The sequence below is a fragment of the Crocuta crocuta genome, unplaced genomic scaffold (assembly GCF_008692635.1).
Source record: "Crocuta crocuta isolate KB4526 unplaced genomic scaffold, BGI_CrCroc_1.0 scaffold153, whole genome shotgun sequence".
NCBI lineage: Eukaryota > Metazoa > Chordata > Mammalia > Carnivora > Hyaenidae > Crocuta > Crocuta crocuta.
In genome coordinates this window covers 3,203,650-3,218,306 of record NW_027529525.1, presented here as the reverse complement: position 1 = coordinate 3,218,306, position 14,657 = coordinate 3,203,650, and the positions used below count along the sequence as shown (strand labels likewise).

At 35.5% G+C, this 14,657-nt stretch overlaps 1 protein-coding gene and 1 non-coding gene across 2 annotated transcripts in view; both read right to left on the bottom strand.

The window, feature by feature from the left end:
- Window positions 1–14,657, bottom strand: part of BAZ2B (bromodomain adjacent to zinc finger domain 2B) — a 384,241-nt gene that overhangs the window by 359,891 nt on the left and 9,693 nt on the right. The window contains exon 3 of the mRNA XM_077761009.1: window positions 12,179–12,319. The gene's annotated coding sequence lies outside the window, so the exon portion shown is untranslated. The remainder of the gene's footprint in view (window positions 1–12,178; window positions 12,320–14,657) is intronic.
- On the bottom strand, window positions 3,790–3,897 carry LOC144229074 (U6 spliceosomal RNA). Its single transcript, XR_013334345.1, has one exon. It is a non-coding gene; the product is annotated as a U6 spliceosomal RNA (small nuclear RNA).

Sequence of the window (14,657 nt, the reverse complement as noted above, 5' to 3'; positions counted from 1 at the left end):
ATCTTTATTCAGTCTTTTTAAAATTATTTGTTAAAATGTTCTTAGTGTCACTAAGAGCTAAAGCATACCTATATCCTCATCTGTGCTTTCTTTACTTGTAATTATATTCTGGAAGCAATAATTTATTTTCTTGGGCACCTGGGTGGCTCAGTTGGTTAAGCGTCTTGACTCTTGATTTTGGCTGGGGTCATGATCTCATGGTTCGCGGTTTGAGTCAGTGCAGAGCCTGCTTGGGATTCTCTCTCTCTTTCTCTCAAAATTAAATAAATAAACATAAATAAAATAAAATGAAATAAAATGAAATAAAATAAAATAAAATAAAATAAAAATAAAAATAAAACAAAACATTTTCTTAAATGACTTTCTAAGGGAGTGCCTGGCTGGCTCAGTTGGAAGAAAATGAGACTCTTGATCAAGCCCCACACCGGGTGTAAACATTACTAGAAATAAATAACAAACTTTAAAAAATAAATAAATGGCTTTCCAAGATATAGAACAGAAGTATCTGGTAGAGTAGTAACCTTCTTCTGTCACAGATCAAAGAGGTATATAAACTTCCACAAGAAATGCTATATTTTTATATGGAATTTCCTGTCAAACAGGCCAAGCTGTCTACATCATGCTTACTCACTGAAGTGGAAGTTGAGGGTGGATGTATTATTGCTTGAAAGACTTATGAGTAATGTCAAGCTCTTCCTCTTTATTCCCCTGCTATGCCCTTTTATGTATGCATGTTAAGCTAGGCTGTTCAGTTATTAGTTTTGTTATGTAAATAGTGTCATCAATTTAATCACAGACCTTTATGCTTTTTATTAAGAGGTGAGAAATATGACAAAGTGTTTCCACTTTAAGAGGTACAAATAAAATACAAAAATGTCCTACTGAAGCTGTATGATTATATTAACAATTCCTAGATACCAAGTAAGCTATCGTATTTATTTAGAAAGAATAAGCATCAACCAATTTTAAATGATAACATTTGGTAAATGACATAATTTAAGTAAGGTACTACACTTAAGAATAATAAATAGGATATGTATCTCACAACTCTTAACTTTTTGTTTTCTTAACTTTTTATTTTGAAATGATTTCAGACTTAATAATAAAGTTAAAAAATAGTACAAACCACTCAGTGCCAAATCTTAGTTTCTAAATATTATTCTTCAATAAAGGGAACAGGCTCTGGAGAAATAGCCCATTTAGGACTGGGAGATGGAAAATACAAGATAAAGCAGAAGCATTTGGAATATCAGAAACCAAGGCAAAGCTCACAAACCATAAGGATGAGGATATATCAAAAGGCTGTAGGAATTTACCAGGAATTCCAGTGGTTAAAGCTGGAACTGTTTCAGTGATAAAATAAATAATGTAGGAGATTTAACCCAAAGAATGAAATAAATACAAATGAGTCCATAGAAATATAAATAATAAATAGAGTCAAATATCCATTATAAAGGAATCCAAATAATATACATACAAATTATCCTGTCCAGGAGGTAAGGCTTAACCTGTACCCCACCCCAGCCTTTGAGACTGGGCTGGACTTAGTGACTCCTTCCAAACAGAGTAAGAAAAACTGTAACTTTACAGGGAGAAACCTGGAAGATACTACCTTAATTAAGAGATCAAGGCTTACATTACCAGAGATACTGTGTTGATTGCATTTACACCCTGATACGATGTGACAAAAAGGTACTTCATTTCCGTAGTATTCTAAGAAGCCATAACCCCAGTCTAATCATGAGAAATACATACAACAAACTAAAGTTGAGGGATATTCTTAGAAATCTTTCACCAGTTTCCTCAAAACTGTCAATGTCATGAAAAATAGTAAAAGACTGAGAAACTGTCACAGATCAAAGGACATTGAACAGAGATAACAAACAAATGCAATGTGATACACTGGACTGAATGAATCTTTGAGTAGAAAAGAGACATTAAGGGGCACCTCCGTGGCTCGGTGGGTTAAGCATCCGTCTTGATTTTGGCTCAGGTCATGATTTCATGTTCGAGAGTTCAAGCCCTGCACTGGGCTCCGCACTGACAGTGTGGAGCCTACTTGGGATTTTCTCTCTCCCTCCCCCTCAACCTCTCTCTCTGTCCCTCCTCCACTTGTGCACGAGTGCTCTTTCTCCCTCTCTCAAAAGAGATGAACTTAAAAAAAAAAAACAAAAATGGGACATTATATGATTAAGGTCTGAAATTTAGAGAAAAATTAATAGGAAAGAGGTGAAATCTGAATAAAGTCAGATTTAGGGGTTTAGTTACTACTAATGCACCAATATTTGTTTTTGGGTTTCAAGTATGTACCGCGGTAATTTAAAATGAAAACTAAAATTGGGTGTGTACTATCTTTTAAACTTTTCTGTAACTCTCAAATTATTCCAAAATTTAAAAGTTTATTTTTTAAATACAATATACATAAACCTTTCTTTACTCAGATTCCCACACTTAACATGTGCTTTATCAGTTTCTTTTTCCTCCCTCTACAGACTTTTCTGAATTTGACGTTTCAGACATCATTCCCCTTTACAAATATTTCAGTGTAGTTCCTCAAAAAGTACATTAATCAAAATAAGGAAATTACCATTAATATTGCACTATCCAATTTCACATTTTGCCAATTGTTCCACTAATATCCTTTATGACAAAAATAGAATAATAAAAATAATTTTTTCTGTTTTGGCCAAGAACTCAGCCCAGTGTCATACATTGTATTTAATTGTCCTATCTCTTTAGACTTTGGTCTGAAGCAAGTTCCTCATTCTTTTTCTTGACCTTGACATTTTTTTTAAAATGGGCTATTTTTTGGTGAACTGTCCCTCAGTTTGGGTTTAACTGGAGTGTTTTCATGTTTAAATTCAGGTTACATTTTTTTTTTATAAGTTCATTTGCATTTTGTTTTCTCCTTAAAAATAAAACACACACACATATACACAGAAGAAAGCAGATCTACTGAAAATGAGAGTGATATCCAGTCACTGCTACTAGCAGGATGGGCCAAGGTCTAGATGAGAAGGCCTTTGCATTTGTTTGGTTGGGTCAGTTTCACCATTTAGCAGGTGTTCCAGGTGAGTCATTCAGTTCTAGTTTCTCTCTGCAAGAGCCCCCTTTAGAGTTCGCTGAATAGCCCACATGTGTTTGTTTCTGCTGCCAAGCTGGTCCAATCAGATGACAATATGGCAAAAGTTCTTGCATTTCCAGCTGCCCAGAGTTCCTTTCTTTTTATTTTAATTGCAGTATAGCTAATGTACAGTGTTACAGAAGTTTCAGGTGTACAATATACTGATTCAACAATTCTATACATTACATAGTGCTCATCATAAATGTATTCTTTAATCCACATCACCTAGCTCTCTCATTCCCCCACCCACCATACATCTTGGAACAATCAGTTTGTTCTCTATAGTTAAGAGTTTTTTTGGTTTGTCCTTCTCTTTCTCCTTTGCTTCTTTGTTTCCTAAATTCTACATATGAGTGAAATCATATGGTATTTATCTTTTTCTGGCTGACTCATTTCACTTAGCATAAAAATCTCTAGCTCCATCCATATAGTTGCAAAAGGAAAGATTTAACTCTTTATTAAGGCTGAATATATCCCATTTTATATACATATCACTTTATCCATTCATCTACTGATGGCCACTTGGGCTGTTTCCGGATTTTGGCTATTGTAAATACTGCTTCAATAAACACAGGGGTACGTGTAACCCTTTGAACTAGCATTTTTCTATGTTTTGGGTAAATACCCAGTAGTGTGTTTTACAGAGGTGGTTTTATTTTTAATTTTTTAACATGGAAAACTTCACAAATTTGAAGTGTCATCCTTGTGCAGGGGCCATGCTAATCTTCTCTATATCATCCCACTTTTAGTATATGTAGTGCTGAAGAAAGCACTCTATTTTTAACTTTTGGAAAAACCTCCATGCTGTTTTCCACAGTAGCTGCAGCAGTTTGCATTCCCACTAACGGTGCATGAGGTTTTTTTCTCCATATTCTCACCAGCACTTGTTTTTTTGTTGATTTCAGCCATTTTAACAGGTATGAGGTGCTATTTCATTGTAGTTCTGATTTGCATTTCTCTGATGAGGAGTGATGTTGAACATCTTTTCATATGTCTGTTGGCCATCCATATGTCTTCTTTGTAGAAATGTATCTCCATGTCCTTTTTTAAAATTTTCATTTAAATTCCAGTTAGTTAACATACAGTATAATATTAGTTTCCTGTGTACAATTTAATGACTCAACACTTACATACAACACCCAATGCTCATCCCAACAAGTGCTCTCCTTAATNTAGGTAACCATCAGTTTGTTCTCTATAGTTAAGAGTTTGTTTCTTGGTTTGTCTCTCCTTCTTTTCCTTCATGATAATTTGTTTTGTTTCTTAAATTCTACATGACTGAAATCATATGTTATTTGTCTTTCTCTGATTGACTTATTTTGCTTAGCATAATATTCTCTAGCTTCATCCATATCATTGCAAATGGCAAGATTTCATTCTTGTTTATGGCTGAATAATATTCCATTATATATATATAACATATACATATTCAACATTCCATTGTATATGTATATATATACACGTATATGTATATATATACCATGGTGTGTGTGTGTTTGTATATATGTGTGTGTGTTTGTATGTGTATATATATATATATATCACTTCTTTATCCATTCATCAGTTGATAGACATTTAAGCTCTTTCTATAATTTGGCTATTGTAGATTATGCTGCTTTATAAACACTGGAGTGCTTATATTCCTTTGAATTAACATTTTTGTATTCTCTGGGTAAATAGCTAGTAGTACACTTACTGGGTCATAGAGTAGTTCTATTTTTAACTGTTTGAGAAACCTCCATACTGTTTTCCACAGTGGCTGCACCAGTTTGCATTCCCACCAACAGTGTTAGAGGGTTCCCTTTCTCCAAATCCTCTCCAAGACTGTTTTATTTTTATGCTGTTAATTTTAACCACTCTGAAAGATGTGTAGTGATATCTCATCGTAGTTTTGTCTTGCCCTGATGATGAGTGATGTTGAGCATCTTTTCATGTGTCTGTTGGCAATCTGTCTTCTTTGAAGAAATGTCTCTTCATATCTTCTGTCCATTTTCTACGTGGATTTTTTGGTTTTTGGGGTGTTGAGTTGTATCAATTCTTTATAGATTTTAGATACTAACCTTTATCAGATATATCATTTGCAAATATCTTCTCTCATTCTGTAGGTTGCCTCTTAGTTTTGTTGATTGTTACCTTTGCTGTGCAGAAGCTTTTTACACTGATGTAGTTCAATAGTTTGATTCTGCTTTTGTGTCCCTTGCCTAAAGAGACATATCTAGAAATTTGTTGCTATGTATGATGTCAGAGAAATTACTGCTTGTGTTGTCTTTCAAGACTTTTATGACTTCAGGTCTCGTACTTAGGTCCTTAATCCATTTTAGTTTATTTTTGTGTATGGTGTGAGAAAATGGTCCATTTCCATTATGTGCATGTAGCTGTCCAGTCTTTCCAACACCATTTGTTGAAGAGACTGTCTCTTTCCCATCGCATATTCTTTCCTCCATTATTAATGATTAATTGGTCATTGAATTGTGGAATATGTTACATATTTTTGTACCACAGTAATGATATTATGCCTTTATCAGTACATACTATCAGGATACATTATGTCTATTTGTCCTATTACTAATAATGTTAAGAATGTTAATTTTGAAAACTTGGTAAAGTTGGTGCCTCTTCTGTAAAATTCCGATTTTTTTTCTTTTAGTGATTAGTGTCTTGTAGGGAGGTATTTTGACTGTAAAAATACCTTCCTTTGTGAACTATTCATGCATTAGTTATAGGATTCACTGATGCTAACAGCTTGAAACATTTACCAGCTATTTTTACATATAGGACTTTCATATCAACTCATCTAGCATGATGGCAATTACAAATCAAGGATAACTGTCTTTTCATCGTTTCAAATCTAGTTGTGTATCTTTAACAAGTGTATTAAAGATTTCTTCAAATAGCTTTTGTATAATTCTTGTTATATTTATTCTTAAGTATTTTATCTTCTGTGTTGGTATTAAATTGGGGTTTTCCCTAACACTAGATCTATTAACTAATAAATGTTTGTATATGTAAAGGACTTTAGGTTCTATTGAATTATACTGAATGCTAATTTTATACCTTAATGGTTACTGAATTACTTTGTCTGAGTTAGTTTTACAGTGATTCTGTAGATGAGGAGTCCACAATCTTTTTCTGTAAAATATTAGAATATTTTCAGCTTTGCTGGGCCAAACCATTTTTATTACAAGTCTCCAACTGGGCAAGTGGAAGGAAAAGTAGCTACACGCAATATACAAACAAAATGATGTGACTAGATTCGGCTACTGGGTTCCTTTACTGATCCCTGCTCTAGGGTTTTCCAGGTATACTATCTTAACTGCAAACAGAAATTGTTGCCTTAATTTCTAATTATTATGATTCTACTGATTGCTCTGGTTTAACAGCATTGCCTAATATCTCCAGTAAAATGTTTAATAGTGTTAATGGATATCCTTGCCTTGTTCCTAATGTTAGTAGTGAAAATGTCCTTAGTGTTGCCCATTAAGATGATGTTAAGAGAATATTCATTGATACCTATCTGTTGGGTGTTTTTACTAGATGGTGATTTTTGAAGGTCATTTAAGTATCTATACATGATTTGTTTCCTTATATACAAATGGCACGGGCACTTGAGTGGCTCAGTAAGTTGAACATTTGATTTTGGCTCAGGCCATGATCTCACGGTTTGTGAGTTTGAGCCCCACATCGGGCTCACTGCTGTCAGCTTGGGCCTGCTTTGGATCTTCTGTTCACTTCTCTCTCTGCCCTCCCTGGCTCACGTTCTCTCTCAATTAAATAAATAAACATTAAAAATATATAAATATATACACACAATATGGAATATTCTATTAATGGTTTTCCTAATATTTACCCAACCTTGTGATCCTAGAAAAATCCCACATGGTCATGGTATATTATTTTCTTAATGTACAGGAATTTGTTAAGTAATATTTTATCTAGCACTTTGAATTAGTAATTATAATTGATATCAGTCCATAATTTCTTTTTTGCACTATCTTAAAGAATTGGTATTTTTCAGGGGCGCCTGGGTGGCTCAGTCTGTTGAGCGTCCCAACTTCAGCTCAGGTCATGATCTCCTGGATCATGGGTTCAAGCCCCACATGGGGCTCCATGCTGACAGCTCTGAGCCTGGAGTCTGCTTCAGACTCTGCATCTCCCTTTCTCTCTGCCTCTCTGCTGCTTGCTCTGTCTCTCGGTCTCTCTCTCCCTCTCTCAAAAATAAAAATAAAACACTAAAAAATTTAAAAAACAGAATTGGTTTTAGTCACTTTCAATGGTCTGGAATAATTTATAGAGCACTGGGACTATTTGGTGTTTACATATTTCATAAAATATCCTCGTGGAACCATATGGGCCTGGTGCTTCTTCAGAAAGTAGGTCTTTGTTATCTTTCTCTGTCTTCTACAGAAGTTAGAATATCTCAAATATCAAAGGTATCAGGTTTTCTTTTAATGTTTATTTATTTATGGGGGAGGGGGAGTGCAGAGAGAAAAGGAGAGAGACAATCTCAAGCAGGCTCTGCGCTGTTAGTACAGAGCCTGATGCAGGGCTCAATCTCACGAAATATGAGATCATGACCTGAACTGAAATCAAGAGTTGGACCCTTAACCCAACTGAACCACCCAGGTGCCCCAACAGTTGTAATAAACTATATTTACCTTGGAAATTACCTTTATCAATTAGGTTTTCAATTGTATTTAAAGAGAGGTTTGCAAAAGAGGTTCTTATAATAGTTTTTTAACTGAGCTATAATTTCCATATCATAAAATTTACCTTTTTACAGTGATACAGGATAAAGTATACTTCCTACCCCAAATTCATATGCTGAATTAATCTAGTACCTCGGAATAAGACTGTACTTGTAGATAGGACCTTTAATGAGGTAATTAAGGTAACACAAGGAGATATGGTTGAGCCCTAATTCAGTATGATTGATCCTAATCAGAAGAGGTTAGAACACAGACAACATACAGACCATAAGGTGACCATGTAAGGCCACAGTGAGAACACAGCCATCTATGAGCCAAGGAGAGGCCTCAGAATAAAATCAACCCTGCTGTCACCTTCACCTCAGACCTCTAGCCTCCAGAACTGTGAAAGATAAACTGCATTATTTAAGTTCACCCCAGTCTGTGGTATTTGTGATGGCAATCCTAGCAAACTATTACATAAAATACTCAATTCATATTTATGCAACCATCATCACTGTCTACTTCCAAAACATTTTCATCACTCCAAAAAGAAACTCTGTACTCATTAGCTGTAACTCCCAATTTCTGCTTTCCTCAGTCCCTGGCAACCACTACATTTTCTGTCTCCTTACACGTTGATATCCATTTGTCCCAGCACCATTTGCTGAAAATACTTTTCTTTCCCCATCGAATTTTCTTGCATCCTTGGTGAAAATAAGTTGACCATAAAGATGTTTATTTTTGTACTTTCAGTTCTACTCCATGGAACCATGTTTATCTTTATGCCGTTAATTTTTGGTGGGAGAGTGAGGGGTAATAGACATTTTCATCAACTGCAAGTGAACTTTTTATCCTTATTTTCTCTTTTCTTTTGAAATTAGTTTTATGTAGTTCAAGTTGTTATCACTTCTGCATGTCTGTAAACAGGACTGACTGGGGCAGTTTATAAGATTCCTGTATCTTACATAGGATAGACTATCTTCTGCTTTTAGTAAGGAATGATTTCTCAGATCTTGGGGGTAGGGCAATAGGAAGGGATTTGCCCTTCTGTCTTGCAGGATCCTAAATTTTTCTCTCCTTCTTTCTTTTTTCCTTTTAACTATTTAGCTTCCAAAAAGCAATTTCCCTTTTTTTATCTTCTTTCTCCAAAAGATTTGCCTTTCCAAAATTACTTCTGTGGGTCCTTTAAAACATGTAAGTCCCTTTCCTGTAGTGTGCTCTGATCTATAAGTAAGCTTTTTTCAAAATGTCCATTTGTAGGGAAGAACTTCATTTCCTGAAAGTGATTTTAATCAATCTTAGGCATGTCACTAGCTCCTTTATTGTCCTGTACAATTTTTCCCAGACCACCCTTGCTGTCCACCGGATCTTCCACAGGGGCATGAATGATGGCTTATTATAACTTGATATTCATTTTTCTATTTACAGATAATCTGAAGTTTGAACACTCTCTTTGTTCTAGTTATGTTAAAACATGGATTACATATAGTTTTATTTGTTCTTCTTCATTGTTTTTTGGAGGATGTGGAGGGAGACTCAGATTCATGCATTTGCTGTTACTTCAGTTATCCAGCCTATCTTTTAATATTTTTGTAAATATTTTGTTTGTTTTTCCTTGGATGAAGAACTGTTAGGCTCTTAATGGTTTGAGGTACGTTTACTCTAGTATTGCAATGGTAATACTGCTCAAGAGCAATACTGCAACTAACTAATCTTCAGTGACTCAATGGTCAATACAGTATAAAGTGAATTATTATAGATACTGTACTCCTACCACTGCATTAAAATAAGTCATAAACTATATGACATCTAATCAGTAATGATAAATGTCGAAGAAAAAAATTGTTAACTAAATACAAAATAAAACAAGTCTTACATATAAAAGGAGATTGTTTAAAGGTTCTCTTTCTACTAGGAAAATTATTTTTCTTTAAATAGTCGAGTTTAATAAATTACAAGTTTATCATAATGTCTATATAAGAGTATTTGATTCACAGTCCATATTACTTTTGGCTTTTCTTTTTAATTTTTTTTTTAACATTTATTCATTTTTGAGAGGCAGAAACAGCATGAGTAGGGGAGGAGTAGACAGAAAGAGGGAGACACAGAATCTGAAGCAGGCTCCAGGCTCTGAGCTGCCAGCACAGACCCCAATGCAGGGCTCGAACGCATGGACAGTGAGATCATGACCTGAGCTGAAATTGGACACCCAAGTGACTAAGCCACCCATGTGCCCCTACTTTTGGCTTTCTTGAGCTTTGCTTACCAGAACACAGCCCATATGAAAAATCTAATGAACATGATATTAAAAATATCAAATGAAATTACTGTCTCCTTATATCTTAAAGAACGTTTACTTATACTTGATAGAAATTAACCTGGAATTAGCTTTAGTATAAGATATTTTGCTTTAGTAAACAGATTTTTTTAAGTTTATTTACTTATTTTGAAACACAACAAATGAGTAGGGAGGGGTAGAGAGAGAATCCCAAGCAGGCTTTATGCTGTCAGCATAGAGCCCAATGCGGGGCTCGATCTCATGGCCGATGGGATCACGACCTAAGCTGAAACCAAGAGTCGGATGCTTAACTGACTGAGCCACCCACGTGCCCCAGTAAAGAGGTTTCTTTAAATTGCTGTTACTTACTATTTTTATTCTTGGCACTGCAATAGCATTCCTTGGGGGTTACTCTAATGATTTTATTTTATATAGAAGTTAGCACTGATTACTAGGAATTTGGAACTATTCAGGTCCTATCAGTTAAATAATATGTAATCTCAGGTAAATAACTTTGCCTCTCTCAGCTGTTGTTATTTCAAATGAAATATGTAATTATTCGGTAATACCTATTATGAGAGGTTGTGAAAGGTTTAATTAGGATTTCCAAAATCCTTTTAAATATTCAAATGAAAAAGATTCAATGCAAATTACCAATAATTATCATTTTGACTAGTACACATTACTCCACTAACCACCATTGCCAGAACACTCATTGCGGTACCTTAGGAAACAAAGTATATCTACAAAAACCTACTATTTCCCTCAATATAAGACCATTTTACTTTTCTTTCTTTTTTTCATTCTTTTCAAATTTTTATTTACATTCCAGTTATTTGCCATTAAGTGAAATATTAGTTTCATGAGAATTCAGAGATTCATCACTTACATAGAACATCCAGTGCTCATCGCAGCAAGTACCCTCCTTAATACCCATCACCTATCTAGCCCATCCCACACCATCCCCTCCATCAACCCTAAGTTTGTTTACTACCTTTAAGAGTCTTTTATCTTTGTTTCTCCCATTCTTTGTTTCCTTTTTTTCTCTTCCCATATATTCATCTGTTTTGTTTCTTAAATTCCCACATATGAGAGAAATCATGAGGTATCTGTGTCTTTCTCTGACTTATTTATTTCACTTAGCATAATACACTCTAGCTCCATCCATGTTGTTACAAATGGCAAGATATCATTCTTTTTAGTAAAATCATTTTACTAATAGGTATTGCTGTATCATACATATAAGAATGTTTAACCTCTTTATCAAATACTATGCATTGTATACTATTATGAAGTCTTTTTAACATAAAAATATTTTACAGGGACCTGGGAGACTCTATCAGTTGAGCATCTGACTCTTGATTTCAGCTCAGGTCATGATCCCAGGGTGCTGGGATCAAGCCTCCGTCAGGCTCCACACTAAGCGTGAGCCTGCATAAGATTCTCCCCCCAACCCGCCTCCTCCCCTGTTCACATGCATGTTCTCTCTCTAAAATATAAATTAATAAGTAAATAAATAAATATTTTAATAGGAGCTACTGCTACTTTATGTAATAAAAATAATTAGTCCTTTGTACCATATATCCATATAATGGTGAATTGATTTTTAATATTGTCCTTAATCAATGCTTCTTTCTTAATAGTGCTTGGAATTAAATTTTTTCTATTCAGGGGTACCTGGGTGGCTCAGTTGGTTGAGCATCCAACTTCATCTCAGGTCATGATCACACAATTTGTGGTTTCTACCCTGTGTGGGGCTCTGTGCTGACAGCTCAGAGCCTGGAGCCTGCTTCAGATTCTGCATCTTCCTTGCTCTCTGCCCCTCACGTGCATGCACATGCTCTGTCTCTCTCTCTCAAAAATAAACATTAAAATTTTTTTTTACTAAAATTTTTCTATTCATAGTAGTATCCAAAAGTACTAACAATAATTTTGGGATTTCTAACAAGTATAATCATGTCTTACACAATTAAATAGTGTCTTAAGCTAAAGATTTCTCAGAAACAATATTTCCTCTACCTGTCCAAAAACATAGTGAATATGAACTACTATTATATAATTACCACTTAACTATTTTAAGCAACTTACAAAAAACACAATCCCAAAACTTCCTTGTTTGCTCATATGTTTAACATTTACTGAGTCAGGCTCTGTGCTGAGTGTGGAGGCTGCTTGAGACTCCTTTCTCTCTCCCTCTGCCCCTCTCTCCTGCTTGAGCTCTCTCTCTCTCTAAAATAAAAAAACAAAAACAAAAACAAAAACATTTACGCAGTGTGCACAGTTTGCAGTACAGTCTCTGGTTATCCCAGATATTAGAAATAGCAATGTGGTAACAGAGCAAGGAATATAGGATGGTTAGACATACCCAGTATCCTCAGAAGAGACAATGACACACAACTGAGGAACAAGTATCTTTTCTTAAATTGAGCATGCCATTCCAAAGCACATTGTTGTATCTTTTAGACTAAATCAGTATTTAAGTTGGTCTAAGCACATCAACACTATTATTAAAAAGCCATGATTAGAAACAAACCCTGAATTTTCATTCTTCATGGAACTTTTAATAAATGTCAGTGGATGAAAGTAATATTTTGCCTCTGTGTTTTGATTAATCAGTCGCCCCAAATACAGCTTTTTCACTTACATATTTTTTAAAGTTTATTTTGAGAGAAGAAAGTATGAGTGGGGGAAGGGCACAGAGGGAAGAATCTCAAGCAACTTGGGGCTTGACCACAGGAACTGTGGGGTCATGACCAGAGCTGAAATCAGGAGTCGGATGCTTAACCAAGTGAGCCACTCAAGCACCCTTCACTTCTTTTTAAATCCTATCCCTATTCCTGGGTCCAGAAATTCTGTGGAGACACAGAATCAGAAGCAGGCTCCAGGCTCCAAGCTGTCAGCACAGAGCCCGATGTGGGGCTCAAACCCACAGACTGTGAGATCATGATCTGAACCGAAGTTGGATGCTTAACTGACTGAGCCACTCAGGTGCCCCTAAAGTAGGATGTTCTTTAACCTCCATGTATTTGTGGTCTTTACAAATTTTCTTCTTGTGGTTGACTTCACATTTCATAGCATTGTGCTCTGAAAATATGCACGGAATGATCTCAATCTTTTTGAACCTGTGAGGGTTGATGTGTGATCCAGTATGCAATCTATTCTGAAGAATGTTCCATGTGCACTCAAAAAGAATGTGTATTCTGCTGTTTTAGAATGAAATGCTTTGAAGATATGTGTTAAGTCCATCTGGTCCAAGGTCTTATTCAAAACCATTGTTTCCTTGTTGATTTTCCTCTTAGATGATCTGTCCATTACTGTAAGTGGGGTGTTAAGGTCCCCTACTATCATTGTATTCTTATTAATGACATTATGTTTGTTGTTAATTGATTTATATATTTGGATGTTCCAAGTTGGGGACATAAATATTTACAATTTTTAGATCTTCTTGATAGACCCCTTAATTATGATATAATATCCTTCTTCATCTTTTGTTGCAATCTTTGTTTTAAAATCTAGTTTGTCTTATAGAAGTATGACTACTCCAGGGGTGCTTGGGTGACTCAGTCTGTTAAGTGTCCAACTGCGGCTCAGGTCATGATCTTGCAGTTCACAAGTTTAAGCTCCGCATTGGGCTCTGTGCTGACAACTCAGAGCCTGAAGCCTGCTTCAGATTCTGTGTCTCCCTCTTTCTCTATGTTTCTCCCCTGCTCACGTTATATCTCTCTTTCTCTCTCAAAAATAAATACATTTTTAAAAATTATTTAAAAAAGTATGGCCACTCGGGCTTTCTTTTGACGTCTATTAGCATGACGGGCTCAATCCCCTCAACTTTTTTTAAAATTAATTTTTAATGTTTATTTATGTTTAATTTTTTAATGTTTATTTATTTTTGAGAACAAGTGACAGAGTACGAGGAGGGGAGGGTCAAAGAGAGGGAGACACAGAATCTGAAGCAGGCTCCAGGCTCTGAGCTGTCAGCACAGAGCTCGACATGGGGCTTGAACCCATGAAGTGTGAGATCATGACCTGAGCTGAAGTCAGACGCTCAACCTACTAAGCCACTCAGGTGCCCAAGATTTTTTTTTTAAAAGTAGACTTCATTAATAGCACAGAGCCCAACATAAGGCTTGAATTCACGAACCTGAGATCAAGACCTGAGCTGATACTAAGAGTCGAACACTTAACCAACTGAGTTATCCAGGTTCCCCCAAATTGTAAGATATTTAATGTGTACATCATAGTGATTTGATATATGTATACAATGTGAATCAATCTGTACACCTTTTATCACCTTATTGCATTAGCAATGAGTTCCAGTACAATGTTGAGAAGGAGAGGTAAAATGAGACATCTTTGCATTGTACCTGATCTTAGTGGGAAAGCTTCAAATTTCTCACCATTAAAAACATTAGCTGTATGGGCACCTGGGTGGCTCAGTCAGTTAAGTGTCCAACTGTGACTCAGGTCATGGTCTCAGTTAGTGAGTTTGAGCCCTGCATTGGGCTCTGTGCTTAGAACTCAAGAGTCTGGAGCCTGCTTCCAATTCTGTCTCCCTCTCTCTCATTCT